General features: G+C 38.3%; 1 protein-coding gene and 1 pseudogene across 8 annotated transcripts in view; both read left to right on the forward strand.

Moving 5' to 3' along the window:
- Positions 1 to 20,179, forward strand: part of R3HDM1 (R3H domain containing 1) — a 210,546-nt gene that overhangs the window by 13,973 nt on the left and 176,394 nt on the right. The window lies entirely within an intron of this gene.
- Positions 17,027 to 17,181, forward strand: LOC118625963 (annotated as a pseudogene).

The following is a 20,179-nucleotide window of genomic DNA, read 5'->3' on the forward strand; positions in this document are numbered from 1 at the left end:
GCTTGATGAAAATAATAGCTTCTACACTGTTGCCCTTAGTAAATGTTTGTACATTGAAATGTAATTAGATATCTTGTGTTAGTTAGAAAATAAAGTATAGATCAGGTTATACCTCTAGAATATTTTATTTAGTGACAGATTTAGAAAAAGAAACTTCCTTTTCATAAATTCAGACATTTTCAATTTCAAGCTAAAATGCTATCAAATTGTTAACTTGAATAAAAGTCTTCTCCCTTGGGTTAAGTGTGACTCTATTAAGAAATTATTATAATCTGTTAGCTGATAGATAGATACCCTTTTTTAATGAGCTGATAACTCACATCCCATTAACCTCATGTTCATATCCCAGTTAATACCGTATCCCAGTCTCAGTACTGACAGTAGATCAGTTTGGTCATGAACACTGGACTGTTATTATTCTTCCTGATATTCTTACTTTTTTCTTCTGGACTAAGGCATGTCTTCAGGGCTGCTTAGGGAACTTGTGTTTCTGCCTATTTAGGAGAATTGGTTTTTGAAACTGCGTTAATTAACGTTGTCCTGTTTTGAATTTTGCCATAGAAGGAACTGGTAATATAATCACTAAGAATAAAGAATAGTAAGCTGGAAAACATGGTTTATAGTATACTTTTGTTCTATCAAGCCACATTAAAATTACCTCACTAAGAACTTTTCAGAGAGATAGCCACTTGCTAACCCATTTTGTTTCATAGTAAACACTCATTGCTCTCCTATTGTGAAACAAAATGGGACACTGAGGCCAGTGTCCTGAACTTCATTTCTTTTTTGTTTGGTGTTTGGTTTTTGGTTTTTTGTTCAGATAGAGTGGGAGGAGGAGAGAGAAGACATCGACGTGAAAAGGACACATCAAGTGGTTGCCACCCACACGACCCAACCAGGACCGGGGACAAACTGCAACCGAGGTACGTGCCCTTAGTGGGAACCGAACCCGGGTCTCTCTGGACCACAGGCCGATACTCTAACCGCTGAGCCAAACCAGCCAGGGCCTGAACTTCATTTCTAGATCACCCACATGGTGATCTAGATACATGGGTGGTATTATAGATACAGAAGTATTTTTATTGTGGTAAAGTACACAACAAAATTTATTATCTTGCTGTGGCCGGTTTGGCTCAGCGGTTAGAGCGTCGACCTGCAGTCCAGACAGACCCGAGTTTGGTTCCTGCAAGAGCACGTACCATGGTTGCAGTTTGTCCCCGGCCCTGGTTGGATCGTTCAGGAGGCAGCCACTCGATGTGTCTCTTTCACATCAGTGTTTCTCTCTCTCTCTCTCTCTCTCTCTCTCTCTCTCTCTCTCCCTCTCTCTCCCTCTCACTCTATCTGAACAAAAAATGGAAAAACGTCCTCGGGTGAAGATAAAAAAAAAAAATTACTATCTTAACTATCTTTAAGTGTACATTTCAGCAATGTTGAGTACATTCACATCGCTGTGCAACCAGTCTCCAGAATTCTTTTCATCTTGCAAAACTGAAACTCTATATCCATTAAACAACTCCTCCTCATGGCCCTCTTTCCCATTTCCTGGAATCCAGCATTCTACTTTCTGTCTCTATTAATATGATTTCTCTAAGTACCTTACATGGAATCATACAATATTTATATTATTGTGACTGAGTAATTTCACTTTTAGCATAATGTCCTCAAGGTTTACTCTGTTTCAGCATGTATCATGATGACCTTTTTAAAGACATATATATAAATGTGTCTATATACCACATCTTGTTTATTCATCTGTTGGTGGACATTTAAGTTGTTTCTAGCTTTTGGCTATTGTGAATAATGCTGCTGTGAACATGATGGACAAACATCTGAGACCCCACTTTCAATTCTTTGGGTTATATACCCAGAAGTGGAATTGCTAGGTCTATATAGTAATTCCATTTTCAACTTTTTGCGGAATCACCATACTGTTTTCAGTATACTGTTTTCACCTGTACCATTTTGCATTCCCACCAACAAAGCACAGAGAGGTTCCAGTTTCTCCACACTTGTACCAATACTTGCTATTTTCTGCTCTGTTTATAGTAGGTATCCTTTGTGTGTGAGGTAGTATCTCTTATTTGCATGTCCCTAGTGTTATAATGTTGAGCATCTTTTTATGTGCTTGTTTGGACATTTGTATATCTTTGAGGAAATTTCTGTTCAGATTCTTTGCCTGTTTTTAATGGGGCTGTTTGGTTTTTGTTGTTGAGTTGTAGGTATTTTCTGTTTTTATCATAGCTTTGTTGGGCTTCTGGTTTTGGCAATACATTTTTTTTAAAAGTCAGATTCTGTTATTATTTAATGCATAAAATGTGTTAAAACGTGCTATACATGTAACTAGAACCCTAATATTGGATACTTTGTAAAATAATTATATAATCAGGAGTATTGGTATATTTTTTTCATAGCAACAATTGAGGCTATTTATCACAAATATAATTAGATACTGTATATCTCCAAGCTATTTTCAGAGGACTAAGTTAGGCGTGAAAAAATACTCATTATATATGGTTTGCAGATTAACTTTTATTTTAGTTTTTAGTTCATTTGTAATAACCAAGTCTAAGAGTTTTTTAAGTTTAAATTAAAATTCTGTCTTAATAAATGAAATGGTTTTTAAGAGGCATTATATAACTGTCTTAAAATTTGAGTTTTCCACCCAAGGATATTTTGCATTGAATTTTAGATAGAGAGGCTGGGAGGGAGGGAAGGAGAGAAAGAGAGAAACATCAACACAGGGCCAGGGATCAAACCTTCAACCCAGGTATGCACCCTTGACCAGGAATTGAACTTGCGACCTTAGGTCTGCAGGCCAGCATTCTTATCGCTAAGCCAAACCAGCCAGGGCTGAATTTTCACACTTTTAAAGTTAAAAGTGTGAGGCATATAAGGAATGCTGACACCAAAATTCTGGTGCCAGTCAGTTGGCTATTTTATTTATTTATTTTTTTTTATCCTCCCCCGAGGACATTTTTCCATTTCTTGTTCAGATAGAGTGGGAGGGAGAGAGAGAGAGAGAGAAACATCGACGTGAGAGAGACACATCGAGTGGTCGCCACCCACACAACACAACCAGGGCCAGGGACAAACTGCAACCGAGGTACGTGCCCTTAGCGGGAACCGAACCCGGGTCTCTCTGGTCCGCAGGCCAATGCTCTAACCACTGAGCCAAACCGGCCAGGGCTATTTTATAAATAGTTTAATCTCCACATGTGGGTTAAGTTCAGTGTTTTGTGTTTTTGTTTTTCACCTTTTCATTTTCTTTTTTTAAATTTTTTATAACTATTCTTTATTTTTCTTTTTAATCACCTTGAGTATATTTTTCCTTTGATTTTCAAATAGAGTGCGAGGGAGGCAGGGAGGAAGAGAGAAAGAGAGAAACACAGATGTGAGAGAGACATATAGATTGGCTGCCCCCTGCACAACTTTGACCAGTGCTGGGGATCAAACCAAAAACTAGGTAAGTACCCTTAACTGGAATCGAACCCAAGACTCTGTGGTCTGCAGGCCGACGCTCTAACTGTTGAGCCACACCAGCCAGGGCTAACCTTTTTCATTTTTATTTCTAGTCTTCAAAACTTTATAACAACAAAAGGCTTTTGTATTTGGGAAAGTGAAAAGTAGGGCAGTAATCAAAAAGTTGAAAGCCTGTGAACTTCCAAAAGCTTTTGAAATATAGTACTGTTGTGGGGTGTTTTTGAGACTTATGTTTCTTTCTTTAAGAGATCCTCCACTATAATTAGCTTCTTTTGGTTTCATGGACAGGAACAGGTTATGAGCCAAGCCATGTGATCAAAATAAAGGTCTCAAGCTTCTGTTATTGCGGGAAAATGTTCGTAACAGTACCAATAGGAATCATAATCCATGGAAGAGGCATTTTGACAGAGCAAGATTTAGTTTTAAAAGGGAGGCTAAGACAGAGCTGTGTCCTTTCCTCTACATTGTCTTTTAAAATCATAAATTTAAAAAATATTGCTATGTGTTGAATTGTCCCTCCCCCAATTCTTTTGTTGAAGTCCAACCCCTAGTACCTCAGATGTGACCTCATTTGGAAATAGGGTCATTGCGGGTGTAACTAGTTAAGATGAAGTCATACTGTAGTAGGATGAGCCCTTAATCCAATACAACTGGTGTCCTTATAAAAAGGGAAATGTGAAGATAGATACTTATATAAGGAAATTGCCACATAGACACGAATACCACTATTTACAAGCCAGAGAGCAAGGCCTGGAACCTATACTTCATAAGAAATAAACCTTACCAGCACCTTGATTTTTTTTTTTTTTTTACTTCTGGCCTCCACAACTGTGAGACAATACATTTCTGTTGTTCAGGCTACACAATTGTAGTATTTTATTGTGGCAGCCGTCGGAAATTAATACAAACATGAAGTAGTTTATGTTCATTCTATCCTAATAAATATACAGAACACCCCTTCCCCCCTTTGTGCTGATGATATAATTCTCCTGTCACATTCAGCCATCCAGGAAATGCAAATCAAAACTACAGTAAGATACTACTGCAAACATACTGTGATATTTATAATAAAAAAGTCAGATAACAAGTATTGTTGAGGATATAGAGAATTTGGAACTCTCATATACCACCTGTGATAACATAAAATGGCACAGCCACTTTGGAAAAACTCTGGCAGTTCCTCATAATTTAACATTTAAACGAATAAACCATATGACTCAGGAATTCCACTCTTCATGCATAACCCAAAGAAACGAACTTGTAAGACTGCACAGAACATGTACATGAATGTTCATGATAGCATTATTCATAATAATGAAAAAGTAGAAACAACCAAAATGTCTAATCATTGATGGAGGAAGAAACCAAAGGTAGTATATCCATGCAGTGGAATATAATATGGCAACAAAAAGGAATGAAGTACTGATTGATGGTACAACACAGGTGAACCTTGAACACATGCTGAGTAAAGAAAGACACAAAAAAACTCATGTTGTGTGGTCTATGTGAAATGTCAGAGTAGACAAATCTATAGAGGCACAAAGTAAATTAGTAGTTGCCATTGGCTGCAGGTATCGGGGGAATTCGAGTGATGATGGCTAAAAAGAATAGGATGGCTTTTGGGGTAATGAAAATGTTCTGAAATTGACTGTACTACTTTGAATATACTAAAAGCCATTGAATTATATACTGTTAAATGGATGAATTGTATGGTATGAGAATGATACCAATAAAGCAGTTTTAAAAGAATGAAACACATGATAAAATCACAGTAATTTGTGGTCAGAGGCACAATTGATTGATCATGCATTACACATGATGTATTTCAGGTTTTTTGTTAAATGCTAGGATTGAAAAGATGATTGAGAGACTTGGGTTCTTTTTTTTTTTTAATTAATTTATTTTTATTATTGATGTTTCTCTTTCTCCCATTGACACCCTCCTCCCCACCCCCCCCCCCCCCACCCCCCCACCCCCCGTTCACAGTATTGTCTGTGTCCATTGGTTATCCATATATGCATATAAGTTCTTTGGTTTATCTCCCCCACCTCCCCAGTTTTGTCAGCCTGATCCCTACTTCTATGAGACTTAGGTTCCTTCTTAGTTGCAGAGACAGACTCATTAACAACTAACTTTGATAAAACATAAATCAGAATAGTCATTTTGGAGTAACGCTCATCGGAATTCAGATGAAGGGGAGAAAACACTATTAAAATTTCTCCACTTGGGTTTTATAGATCTTATAATTTTCAGTTACTCCTATACATACATCATATTGCTATAGCCCGATAGATATGTATGCTACCCTTGTAGGAAAGGTACCTATATTTAAAGATTGAAACTCATAAGACACTAAAATCTAAGATCATGCAGGGGTTATTTTTTCTTTCTTAATTCATGACTTTTAAACCCCCACTTGGCTGTAAGTCAGAGACCCAGAACTGGGAGTTCAGGAGAAGTGCCCATTTTGTCCCACTTGTTCTACAGTGTAATTAGCAATATGGTTATCTTAGCATAATATTTTTTGTTGTTGGTTTACTTCTGGTTTTTTGTTTTTGTTATTTTTTGCTTTCACTTTACTAATTTAGTAGTTATACCCTTTTTCCCATAAGTATATTTTTAGTGCCTCATTCTCCTTCCTGAATAATACCAAGGGTCTTTGAACTCTTTATCTTTGATTACTCTTCTCCTGCTCTTTTAGTTTTAAGCAATAGAAATCAAAAGTATACTAACTCAACAAAAGGGGGCTATACTGACTCATGAATACTGGATCCAGAAGTAAAGAAAACAGTTAGGTACAGGCCCCAAATACTATAATCTCCTATTTCCTCTCGACAGGCATTCTATAGATAGCTTCATCCATCTCACCAGGAAAAACTGGTTGCTATAAATCCTGGTTTATTTGGTTCTTATGGCTTAAGTCACAAGTTCAACCCTGAAGTGTGACCAGAGATTGGAGTATAGTACAAGCCTAGGTCATGTTCTCACTTATGGTCATGTTCCCTGGGGCTTGAAGTGGAAGTTGAGTCAAGTACTGGGCAAAGCCCTTGAGGACTGATACTACTACCAGAAGTAGAGGAACAGGGCATTCAATTAAATTCCGTTAGACAGAAATAACAGAAGCCAGTACTCATAGTCAGAATTGAACAAAATACAATATAAGTCCAAAATAAATTTTGACATCAAATCTTAGAATACATTTGACTTACAGTTCTTTAAACTGAGGCATGGAATCCACAGTGCTAGAGAAGTATATATTTTAAGAGATCCAGAGTGGTAGGTATAGTTAAAAGAGGGAAAAAATAACAATAAAACACTAGAAATATTGAACTATAGATTAATTGATTTATCTATTAACTAATTAATAGATTAACCAATTCTATAAGCACACATCAGTTTTCACATACAAGTAAGGTAATCTTATGTAGTGACTAAGAATGCAGACAGATATGTACTGTTTTATAGAACTTCGTACAGTGATGGAAATATTCCTTATATGCACTGTCCAACATGTAACCACTAGCCACATGTGGCTACCGAGACTTGAAATGTGGCTAGTATAACTAAAGAACTGAATTTTTAATTTTTTTTACATTAATTAATTTAAATAGCAACATGGAGCTAGTAGCTACCTTATTAGACAGTATAGCTCTCTAGACTTGGAATACAGTTGAATGATATTTTGCCCCCTCTATTTGATAGCTTTAATGCATTAGGCAGTTTTAAACCTTCTTTGCCTAAAATGGGGATAAATATGCAACCATTTCAATGAGTTATTTTGAGGATTAAATGACTTAAGTTATGCAACTGTGTTTGACACTTGTCTTTTCAGTTTGAGTTGCTATAACAAAATAAAGACTGGGTGGATTATGAACAGCAGAAATTTATTGCTCACAGTTCTGGAGGCTGGAAGTCCAAGATCAGGGAGTCCGCATGCTTGGGTTCTGGGCTGCACACTGCCAACCTCTGGTTGTGTCCTCACATGGTAGAAGGGACCAGGGATCTCTGTGGGGTTTCTTTTATAAGAGCTTTGATCCCATTCACATGAGTTCCATTAATTGTGATCTTGTGACCTAAGTACCTCCAAAAGCCCTACCTCCTAACACCATCACATTTGACATTAGTATTTTAATGGGAATTTTAGGGGGATCAAACATTCAGACCAACTATAGCACCTGGCATATGGCACTCAAGTGTTAATTAGTCATTTATAATCTTTACTGTCATCATTTCACCGCCTTGGAATGGGAGCTAAGGGAATGAATAGTTGCAACAATGAAAATTTTTTATTGAAGGTCTTTGGAGCTGTAGCACTTGGAGCATTATTGACTGAGTACAGAGAATGGGGTAATTTGAGGAGATTTAGGGAAGAACATTTCAAGTCTTACTGTATTGTCAACTCTTGGAACTAGTTGCCAAGAGAGGTGGGGAAATTTTTATTTTTATCAAACTAAAGTCTCTGAACATACTTCATGGTAATTTGTTCAGTATTTTCCATTTATAAGGTGGCTAAATGTATTTTTAAACCTTTAAAGTGATAATCATGTTTTTAAAAATAATAAATTATTTGCCAGTAATACCAAGGGCCTTACTAATTGACATCTTTGGCAGAACGTTTAAGGATTTTCTTCCCTGAAAGTCTGAAAACTCAGTTAAACATAGAGTACTACTTTTTAATCTACTTTCATTTTAAAATTGCTTGTTTAATCAAACCTTAAAACTAAGATCTCTTAATCTTTGGTGTTCATTTCTGAACATTAGTTTAATATTTTATCCCGTCAAATGTTTTGAGATGTTAGAAAGATCTCTGGGTTCATCTTGCATTTCTTTTGATTTCTTTGGTTTTTGTAATTTTTTCCATCAATCCTTGACTAAAAATAATTAATACCTTAATTGCTACATTATCAATTATTAATTACTTAAGTAGTGTCAAACTACTGAGTCCCTTGCATTTCTCTACCTCTCAAACTCTCATCTACCAGTCTGCTGTCTACAGTTTAATATTTTAGACAGTTGTTTAGTAGTTGGTTGTCCCTTAACCACTAGTTGGTTAAAAGATTTATTTCCAAGAATGTTTGAAGTATGTCCTTTATCTTTTTGAAATGTGAAATTAACTGTAGCTGTCTCATAGTAATATTGGTTATCATATGTTTTAGTTCATCCTCATTTAATTTCTCATACTTCTTTTGTCATTTTGGATATTGATAATTGATTATTGATTATTAATATCATCTTATGAACAGGCAATCCTAGTCTTGTCACTTGCTTGTGAGGTGAAGACTGTTTTTTGTTGTTTCTTTTTAATCCACCTGAGGACATTTTTGCATTTATTTTCAGATAGAGTGGGAGGGAGAAAGGGAGGAAGAGAGAGAGAGAAACATCGATGTGAGAGAGACACCCATTGATTAGTTTGCCACCTGCATGACCCCTATTAGGGCCGGGAACTAACTGCAACCGTGGTATGTGCCCTTAGTGGGAACCAAACCTGGGACTCTCTGGTCCTCAGGCCGACGCTCTAACCGCTGAGCCAAACTGGCCAGGGCAGGTGTAGGTTCTTAAATTGTTTTTTTAGTTTTTTTAATCTAATAACATTCTGAAATTATTAATTTCCCCTTTTTCCTGTCATTTAATCTTTGGTGTGAGTTTTTTTTTGTTTGTTTTTTTTTAATTTAATCGTATTTATATAGTTTCCTATTATACCTGACAGATTGGGATAGGGTGAGTCTGTTGACCTGTGTGTTTGTTTGTTTTTTTAAACCTATTTTGACCTATGAACTAATTTTTTAAAGCTTGATATGTTTGTATAAATTAGTTCTTTTTACCAAATAATGAAACATTCACTTGCTAAATTAAAGGAAAATGAGATACTCTAATTTATGTCTTTTTATATGCCCTGTAGATGTGGCTGGACAATCTATAAGTATTTCACCATCATTGTGTATAATTCAGCTTGCAAATGCTCCATAATTTACTAAATCAATCCAGTGAGAAGTGTTGAGATTTTGAAATGACCAAATTACCAAGTTTTCCCTGCAGTGATGGCATAGAACATACTTGATCTTTATTTACAAAGTCAGTGTACATACATATTTTTCTGCAAAACTGTCAATTCTTCTGTTCCAAATCATGTTAATGTTTAAAATTTCAAGTTTTTATGATTCATTAGTAATATTGTGGGCATACTAAAAAATTGAAGGCTATGTAAACTGAAGAATTTAATCTAGACATGTCATAGATTATATTTAGGTTCCTTTGTTCTCAGATATAAAGCATTTTTACTTTATCATGAGTTGTAATATTAAAACCATTTCATTAAGATTTATACTAAAAATGAAAATTAATTTGAAATGTTTAGAATTATAGACTCTGACTGAGAATAAAATGTACAAGTTGTAGAGATGTGCAATGCTTTTCCATGCCAATAATCTGTTTCCTTGGGTAGTTGGAACAAGACACTTCCCAGCCCCATTGCAGTTAGGTGGGGCCAAATGACTCATTCTGTAGTGTGAGCAGAAGAGACAGACTATCGTGGAAGATAGGTGTAGATTTGGCAGAGCCAGTCAGAGAAAGAAGCAAGGAGTTAGTCACAAGATGGAAGTAGCCTGAATCTGAGTCACCACAAGAAAGACAGATAGTAAATATTTTAGGCTTTGCAGACTACATACCATTTCTGTCACATATTCTTCTTTTTCTTTGTTTTGTATTGTTTCCACAAATCTTTAAAAATGAAAAGGCCATTCATAGCTCATGAGATATACAAAAATAGGCCGTAGGCCCTAGTTTACTAACATCTGTACTAGGGAGTCACCTGACTGATATCAAATATGTGGTGCAAGTGAGACAATGTCTCTGTATTAACGCAGTGAATTGTAGCTGTTGATTATCATAGCATAACTTGACTAATACCCAGCTGATCTCATCTGACTCCCCTATCCCACCAGATTCCTGAAGAATGCTTCTGATGTCAGGTATCTTATCTCATACCACATTCTTTCTGAAATGGCCTGTTCCATTGTTAGACAACTCTATTTGTAAGAAACTTTTCTCTTTTTAAGTGAGCCAAGTCTTGGTTCCATTTTATCTGTTGGTTCCGTTTCTGCCTCTGGGGAAAGTGTATACTTTATGGCAATTGTTTTTTGGGATTTAAAAAAATATTTTTTCCTTTATTGATTTTAGAGAGAGAGGGAGTGAGAGGGAGAGAGAGAGAGAAACAATGATGAGAGAGGACATCAATTGGACACCTTCTGCATGTCCCCCATTGGGGATCGGACCCACAACCTGAGCATGTGTCCTGACCGGGAATTGAACTGGTGACCTCTTGGTGCATGGGTTTATGCTCAACCACTGAGTCACACCAGCCAGACCACCTTTTTTATTTATTTATTTATTTATTTTTTATCCTCACCCGAGGACATTTTTCCATTTTTTGTTCAGGTAGAGTGGGAGGGAGAGAGAGGAACAGAGAGAGAGAGAGAAACATCGACACGAAAGGGACACATCGAGTGGCTGCCACCCGCACGACCGACCAGGGCCCGGGACACACTGCAACCGAGGTACATGCCCGTAGCAGGAACCGAACCCGGGTCTCTCTGGACCACGGGCCGACACTCTAACTGCTGAGCCAAACCGGCCAGGGCAACCTTTTTTATTTTTTTTATAAATCATCTTCATTGTTGAATGTATTACAGATGTTCACCCCTTTTTTCCCCATTGATCCCCTCCTCCCCAATCCCACCCCCCTCCTGCCTTCACCACATTGTTGTCAGTGTCCATTGGTTATGCTTATGTGCATAGAAGTTCTTTGGTTTATCTCATCCTGCCCTCCCTCCCCCCTTTCCTTTCAGGTTCATCAGTCTAACAGCTAATTTCTATTTCTTCATTCCTTCATCTTTTTCATCCGTCCCCCCAGCCCCCACTTATCTGGCAAGCAACAAAAAATTCTCTGTATCTATGAGTGTGTTTCTGTTCTGCTTGCTCATTTTGTTTGTAGTTTCAGTTGTTGATAGATATGTATTAATTGCCATTTTATTGTTCATATTTTTTATCTTTTTTTTCTTCAAGAAGACCCTTCAATATTTCACGTAATACTAGTTGGTGGTGATGGACTCCTCTTGCTTTTTCTTGTCTGGCAAACTTTTTATATGTCCATTAATTCTAAATGATAGCTTTGCAGGATAGAGTAATCTTGGTTCTAGGTCATTGCTTTTCATCACCTTGAATATTTCTTGCCACTCCTTTCTGACCTGCAAAGTTTCTTTTGAGAAATCAACTGACAGTCTTATGGGAGCTTCCTTCTCGGTAACAGACTGCTTCTCTCTTGCTACTTTTAAAATTTTCTCTTTGTATTTAACCTTTGGCATTTTGATGATGATGTGTCTTGGTGTGGACCTCTTTGGGTTCATCTTGTTAGGGACGCTCTGTGCTTCCTGGACTTGTATATCTGTTTCCTTCACCAAGTTAGGCAGTGTTCTGTCATTATTGTTTCAAATAGGTATTCAATTTCTTGTTCTCTCTCTCTTCTCCTCTGGCACCCCTATGATGCAAATGTTGGCACGCTTGAAGTTGTCCCAGATGTTCCTTACACAATCCTCATTTTTTTGCATTCTTTTTTCTGTTTGCTGTTCTGATTGGGTGTTTTCTGCTTTCTTATATTTCAAATCGATGGTTTGCTTCTTGGCTTTATCTACTCTACTATTGATTTTCTATAAATTATTCTTTATTTCAGTTAGTGCATCCTTCATTTCTGACTGGTCCTTTTTTATGTTGTTGATGTTCTTTCTATTTCCTTGGAGGTTTCCTTAAGTTCCTTGTAGGTCTCACTAAGTCCCTTGAATGTCTCACCAAGTTCCTTGAGCAACCTTATAACCTGTGTTTTGAACTCTGCATCTGATTGATTGCTTATCTCCACTTTGTTTAGTTTTTTTCCTGGAGTTTTGTTCTTTTTTTCATTTGGGACATGTTTCTTTGTCTCCTCATTTTGGCTGTTTCCCTATGATTATTTCTATGTATTAGGTAGAGTTGCTATGTCTTTTAGGCTTCATAGGGTGGCCTGTTGTTGTAGGTGTCCTGTAGGATCCAATAGCACAGTCTCCGTGATCACCCCAAGTGGGCCCTTGAGGTGCACCCATAGTGTGGACTATACACCCGTCTGTTGTAATTGAGTCTTGATTGCTGTTGGCACATCAATGAGGGATTTACTCAGGCCGATCAGCTTCAAGGACTGGCTGTGCCCACTAGCCACTGACCTCTGACTACCTTGGAGGATCAGCTGTGTAGGGGCCCACCACACAGAGCAAGACTTACTTCAGCAGGGCTCTGGTACCCACTGAATCCGCACATTGAGTGTGTCACTTGTGGAGGTGTTTGGTTGGTGGTGTTTTGCTGTGGTCTAAAGCTGTCCACTGGGTGTGTTGGCTCTGGGGCAAGGTTAGCCACTGTCTGTGTTCTATCCATGGCCACCTGGCATAAGCTACAAAGTGATCTGCAGATGGCTGAATCTTGTGCTGGGCTGGGAGGTGTTCATGAAAAGCCAAGTTGTGAACAATTGCTGGTTGCTTCTAGTGCCAGGCCTGGGGCCACTTAACGAGAGGTATGGGGCTCACTGAGACCAGATGCTGTTGTTTGAGAGATTTTAGGAAACTCTGAAGCAGGATCCAAGAAAGGCCAATCCTGTGGTAAAGCCTTTGGAAACAGCTTGGGTGGGGCAGGGCCTTAGTAAATCACCAGGGCAGGGCAAACAGATATGGTGGCTGTCTGCCGTCCCAGGGAATGCTCACCAAAGGAACATCAGCCTCTGCCAGTACCTCTGTCTAGGAGAAAGCTGCCCCTTCAGCCCTCATCCTGAGGCCAAACAGTTCAGTTCTTCCCTGCATGTCTCTAGCACCCCTCAAACTGCCTCCCTTCCAAGCTCAGAGGGAGTAAGTCTGTGCACGGGCCCTTTAAGATCTGCCTGGGGCTCCCGCAGCCTCAGCTTCCCTCAGCCTCAGTTCCCGCTGGTTTTTCCAGCCAGAAGTTATAGGTACTTTTCTTCCTGGCACTGGAACCCCAAGGAGAGCGCCTGGTGTGGGACGGGGACACCTCACTCCTCAGAGAGGACCTTCCAGCCAAGGTGTTCCTCCTGATTTTTATCCACCACATGTGGGTGTAGGACCAGCTCGTCCTCGCTTCTGCCTCTCCTACTAATCTTGGTGTGGCTGTTTCTTAAATTTGGTAGTTGTAGGACTTCCCGTTCAGCTCAATTCCAGGTGGTTCTGAGTGATGGTTGTGTTGTAGTTTAGTTGTAATTTTGATGTGGTTATAGGAGGAGGCGATACCGTGTTTACCTACACCACCATCTTGACCGGAAGTTCCAGACCACTTTTTTTTTTTTTTTTTTTTTTTTATCCTCACCCGAGGACATTTTTTCCATCCTTTGTTCTGATAGAGCGGAGGGAGAGAGAGGAAGAGAGAGAGAGAGAAACATCGATGTGAAGGGACACATCGAGTGGCTGCCACCCGCACAACCAACCAGGGCCGGGGACAAACTGCAACCGAGGTACGTGCCCTTAGCGGGAACCGAACCCGGGTCTCTCAGTACCGCAGGCCGACGCTCTAACCGCTGAGCCAAACCGGCCAGGGCCAGACCACTTTTTTAAAAATGTGTATCTTTATTGATTTTTTAGAGAGAGAGGAAGGGAAAGGGAGCAAGACAGAGAAACATTGATTTGAGCAGATTGATTGGCTACCCCCTGCACACCCCTCTAGGGATGGAAACTGAAACCTGGGCATGTGACCTGACCTGAAATCAAACCAGCAACCTTTTTATTGCATGGGATGGCCCAACCAACTGAGCCATACCAGCCAGGGCTCTGTCATTCACTTTTAGCAATGATTGGCAGAAATGTCTTGTATTATTTGGCTGAGAGCAACCTGATTTCTTCCTTTATGTCTTATAACAACAATTAGTCTATGAGATGATACTTGGGCTCCCTGGCATTACCATGGGGAATAATTCATGTATGTATGTGTTATCTTTGTACAGGAGCCATATAATCTAGTTTTTGTTTATGCACTGTCATAGCGAATATAAGTATTACTCTTTAATTTAAAGAAAGAAAAATTATCTCTGTTCTGAAGGATTTGGTTATTTTCTTTTATTATTATTGTTTTGTTTTTTTTTTAATCCTCACCCAAGGGAATTTTTCTATTTATCTTCAGATAGAGTGGGATGGAGAGAGAGGTAGAGAAAGGGAGAGAGAAACATTGACATGAGAGGGACACATCAACTGGTTGCCTCTTGTACAACCTTTACCAGGATCAAACCCGTGACTTTTTGGTCCTTGGGACAATGCTCTATCACTCAACTAAATCTGCCAGGGCAGATTTGGTTATTTTCTAGAATGAGAACTGTATGCCTATTTTGTATCCCTTTTGCCCTTGCTGTTATGACACTCAGACTCAAACTTGAGTATTAGCTGTTTTGATGGCTAACATATGTCTTCCCATATGTGATTTTGTGAGAGTGATTTTATTGTATACTATTTGGCTCTTTGTTAGTCGTCTTAAATTCTTGGCAAGGTATTTGATATAGAATCATAACAGGTACCTTTTGGCACTCAAATATTAATCACTATTATCTTTTAAATAAACTCGGGTTGAGTGGAGAAAGTACTCAAAGCCCAGTGCAATGCCTCTATAACCCTGATATAGAGAAAAAAAGACAAATCACTGAAAATAAGCTAGCTCTACAATACTAATCTTAAAGTAAATTTTAATGCTTACTGTTTGGCTCTTTATTAGGTATTAGCCAGTGTACTGTATCTCTGCCTAGGCAATAAGTTAGGAGCAGTTGCTTATTTACTATATACAAAGTATTGTGCTTAGAAATAAAAGAGAACAGAGTAAAATGGGTCTGAAAGAGTCACATTTCCCACAAATATAGATCCTAACACATAGATTTTTGTTGATATTTTTATGAATAAATATTTAATATATGTTCATAAAGACAAATAAGCAAATCTAAACAAAAATATAAAAACTAGCCACTAATACATTACTATCACCCAGAGAAAAACCAATGTAACATTGGATGTGTATCCTTCCAGACTTTTAAAAATGTGTTATTCACATTCCCTGGCACATAGTTCTCACTAAATAAGTCACTTCTTTTTTATTATTATTATTTTAACAAAAAATCAAATCATATTGTACATACTGTTTTGTGGTCCAGTTTGTTTTTTCTTTTATCTAAAATGTCATGTTGCCCAGCTGGTGTGGTTGACCGTTGACCCATGCACTAAGAGGTCGCTGTTTCAATTCATGGTCAGGGCACATGCCCGGGTTGTGGGCCCAATCCCCAGTGGGGGTCATATAGGAGGTGGCCAGTCGATGTTCTCTCTCATTGATGTTTCCATCTCTCTCTCCCTCTCCCTTCCCCTCTCTAAAACTCAATAAAGAAAACATTTAAAGTCCTGGCCGGTTTGGCTCAGTGGTTAGAGCGTCGGCCTGCGGTCCAGAGAGAGCTGGGTTCGGTGTCTGCTAAGGGCACATACCTCGGTTGCAGTTTGTCCCCAGCCCTGGTTGGGTCGTGGGGGAGGTAGCTACTCAATGTGTCCCTTTCACGTTAATGTTTCTTTCTCTCCCCCTCCCCCATCTGAACGAAAAATGTCCTCAGGTAAGGATATAAAAAGAGAAAACATTTAAAAATAAATAAATAAAAATGTCATCATCATCTTAGTTGCCAATAAATGAATGTCTGCAGTTTATTGAGTGTATTTCCATTTACTCAACCATTCTTATAGTGTTTACAATTTTTCAGTGTTTTAAACAATGCTATCTATGATATACATTGTAATTTTTTTCTTTAGGATAAAATTAGTCTACATGCTCTTCCTGGATTAAAGGATTTGTTGTTCAGCATAAGGCTTTTGATACTTAGTGCTAAATTGACCTCTAAAAATTCTGGACCATTTTTCACTCCCAACAGTATATGAGAATATCCTACCTGCACTTGGCAGAGTTCTATCTTTTTGCCAGTAAAAAAAAAAAAAAGAAATGCTATTTTTAAACAATGGCATTTCTTTAATTAAAAAATCCTTAATGTCTATTCTGTGAAAAAAAATTTGTTTGCTATATTATACAGGTATGTTCTTATTTTTCTTCTTTATTTGCAAAATAAAAATGTCCTTTAATAGTATTTATTAAATTTTGTTAGTAGAGCCCAGCCAGTGTGGCTCAGTGGTTGACCATCAACCCATGTACCAAGATGTTGCCGGTTCAATTCCCAGTCAGGGCACATGCCCAGGTTGTAGGCCAGATCCCCAGTGGGGGCATGCAGGAGGCAGCCAATTGATGTTCTCTCTCATTGATGTTTCTGTCTCTCTCCCTCTCCCTCCAAAATCAATAAAGAAAAAAAAAATTTTTTTTTAAATTTTGTTAGTAGAAATCACTGCCAGAGCTAACTGAAGAGTCTTTGCATTTCCACTGTAAGAATAAATTAAATTACTACCTTATGCAATAAAAAGATATGTTTGAAACTTAAATGCAGATATATGTATAATAAAATTGAATCACATCTTAGCCTTTTGGCTAAGATCAAGTGTGATATCTATTCTTAATAATATTGAAAACTTTCTTAAATAATTTATGATTCAGATATCACTGTTGCATCTTATTTTATCTGACAGGCTCTCCTGAATAACTGTTCTTCTTGAGCTAGACACATGCTGTTTAAGTAAATAGAAAACTAGATTTCTTTCTTTTTTGTAAACTTGACAGTTGCTTTAGAATACTGAACTAGGATATGTATAAACCTCTTGATATTATTTTACATGTTTCCCTTATTGGAAAGGGCATGAGTTAGGGGTAAGAGTGGTACTGCCAGAAGACCTCACAGAATACCATTTATGTTGATAGATTTACACAACTCTGGTATTTGGGGCCTCAGCTTTGAAAACGCAGAAATTTTGTTTTTGTAGCCTCACATAAAGTAAATCAGGTACTCAGGTTATATATGTTAATGAAGTTATGGAGACTCAATAAATCTGGATGTCAGATTATTAATTTACTGTGAGAGTTGAGTTCTTCTGCCAGCATTATCAGTGCATTCTCTTCAGATTAATAGCCATGGGCTAGTCAAATTACAATTAAAAGGTCATTTGGAGAATGGGAGTTCAGACTAAAGTGAATTGGTTGGTTAAATGGTCTGGTAAGAATATACTTGTCCTAGGGAAGGAAACAGTCAAATCCGTAGGCCTAGGCAAGATGGTTTCTCCATTATTGGAATTGGTACTACTTATCTTCAAGGTCAGGTTCTCAACTTTTTCAAGTATGAAACAATTTCTCTTTAATTTCAAAAGGGTCAGTATTTGTACTTGGCATGTAGATGGATGTGTGGCCTGACCAGTGTGGTTCAGTGGATTGAGCATCATACCATGGACTGAGAGGTCCCGATTCGATTCCCAGTTGGGGCACTTGCTGAGGTTGTGGGCTCTATCCCCAGTAGGGGGCGTGCAGGAGGCAGTTGATGTATGGTTCTCTCTCACATCAATGTTTCTATTTCTCTCCCTTTCTCTCTAAAAAAATCAATGAAAACATATTTTTAAAATAAATAGATGGATGTGTGAATCCTTTACTGTAACTCAGTGGCATCCCAGCAATCTGTAGCCCATAGTCTGGTAATTCCTGCTATAGCCTAACCATCTTGCTTCTCTTTATAGACTTGATCCAGTTAGGGCCCAATATAATTAGCATTCACTCCTTGAGTTTTTATGCCCAGGTACTTTGCATGCTATTAAACTCTGGAGTCATATTTACAGACAATAACTTGATTTATTTCTAAAGGTGGGTAGTTAAATTTTGTGTGTGCATGCGCACAACACCATAAGCCTTACTTTTCATCCCCAGAGTATAGTCTTTTTAACCACTGCACAGGAGGGAGTGAGGGGCTAACTGCTTGCCTGACACACCGCCAAGTGTAGTAAAGCTGATATACACACTGGCAGAGCAGAGTATCCCAGAGTTTATCAAGGTGCAGCATTGTATCTTCCCTTTTAAAAAGTAAAGGTTAGCTGTTTTTATTTTTAATTAAATGTCTAAACTGTCATAGTATTCATAACAACACCTTCTCATTGAAGGGTTAAATCATGCCCAAGAATCGTCTACTAGTATCATTTAAGGGTTTATTTCTGGATATAGCTTTTCTGTCTTTTTCTATTTTCTCTGTGAAATGGAGTTCAGTGTTAATGTAAATTTAACAATCCTTTTTAAAGTTTTTATTAAAAGAAACCTATTCAAAGGGAATATGAATGACCTGTTAGAAGAAGGAGATAAGGAGATGTCACTTGGCCACTAAGGGAACAGTTGCACATAGGAAACCAGCTCAAGTAGATGAGAGGTCTAACCATTTAAGTCCTGGGATTTCTCTGCCCTGAAAACCAAAGAATATTTAAGGGGACAGACAGCAAAGGGAAAGACTCCTGCTCTCCTACCCTGACCCCAGAGAATCCTGATCTTAACAGAACTCACCTCTGTACACCCAGTTGCTCAAGAAAGAAATTTGGGCATTATTTATTGTCTCTATCCTCCCCAGTCCAGTCCATCTCCTACAGATTTTGCCATGGAGGCTGGTTTTTAAATTTCCACTGGCTTAATTTGGAATATATGGGCCAGACTTGCCCTACTCTGTACTGCAGAAGGGAACAACTAAGAATAGATTATAGCCCTGGCCAGTTTGGTTCAACGGTTAGAGCGTTGCCCTGCGGTCCAGAGAGACCCGGGTTCGGTTCCCGCTAGGGGCACGTACTTCGGTTGCAGTTTGTCCCCGGCCCTGGTTGGTCATGCGGGTGGCAGGCACTCGATGTGTCCCTTTCACGTCGATGTTTCTCTCTCTCTCTCTCTCTGTTCCTCTCTCTCCCTCCACTCTACCTGAACAAAAAATGGAAAAATGTCCTCGGGTGAGGATAAAAAAAAAAAAAGAATAGATTATAATATTTGTCAATTAAACCAATTAAGAATGTAGAAATGTTTTACAAATTATGCAATCACAGAGAAATAGGTAATATGTCAAAGTGATTAAGTACATGGACCCCAGAGCCTTCACATCCTTGCTTTACCACTCACTAGTTGTGTGACCTTGGACAAGTTATTTAATCTATGTCTCAGTTTTCTCAACTCTAAAATAAGGATACTTGCTGTGGCCAGTTTGGCTCAGTGGTTGGAGCGTCGGCCTGCAGATAGAAGGGTTGTGGGTTCAATTCTGGGTCAAGGACATATACCTAGGTTGCAGATTCAGTACCGGGTCAGGATCATGCAGGAGGCAACCAATCGATATGTCTCTCTACTCTGATGCCCCCCCCCCCTTCCACTCTACCTAAAAATCAATGGAAAAATATATTGGTTGAGGATTCACAACAACAGAAAAAGGATACTTATCCAGTCATCTATCAGAGGACACGTCAGTTGTTTCCTTGTCTTGATCACTGTAAATAATGCTGCAATGAACATAGGGGTGCATATATCTTTGCGAATAAATGTTTTCAAAATTTTTGGATAGATGCCTAGGAGAGTGCTGCTGGGTCATATGGTAATTCTATTCTTAATTTTTCAAGAAGCCTCCATTCTATTTTCCATTGTACACTTGACATTATATAATCTTATTAACCATTGTCACCCTAATAAATTTAATTTAAAATAAAATAAGGATACTTATACTACTTGCCTC

Source organism: Molossus molossus, unplaced genomic scaffold, assembly GCF_014108415.1.
Source record: "Molossus molossus isolate mMolMol1 unplaced genomic scaffold, mMolMol1.p scaffold_m16_p_11, whole genome shotgun sequence".
In the NCBI taxonomy this organism is placed as follows: Eukaryota; Metazoa; Chordata; class Mammalia; order Chiroptera; family Molossidae; genus Molossus; species Molossus molossus.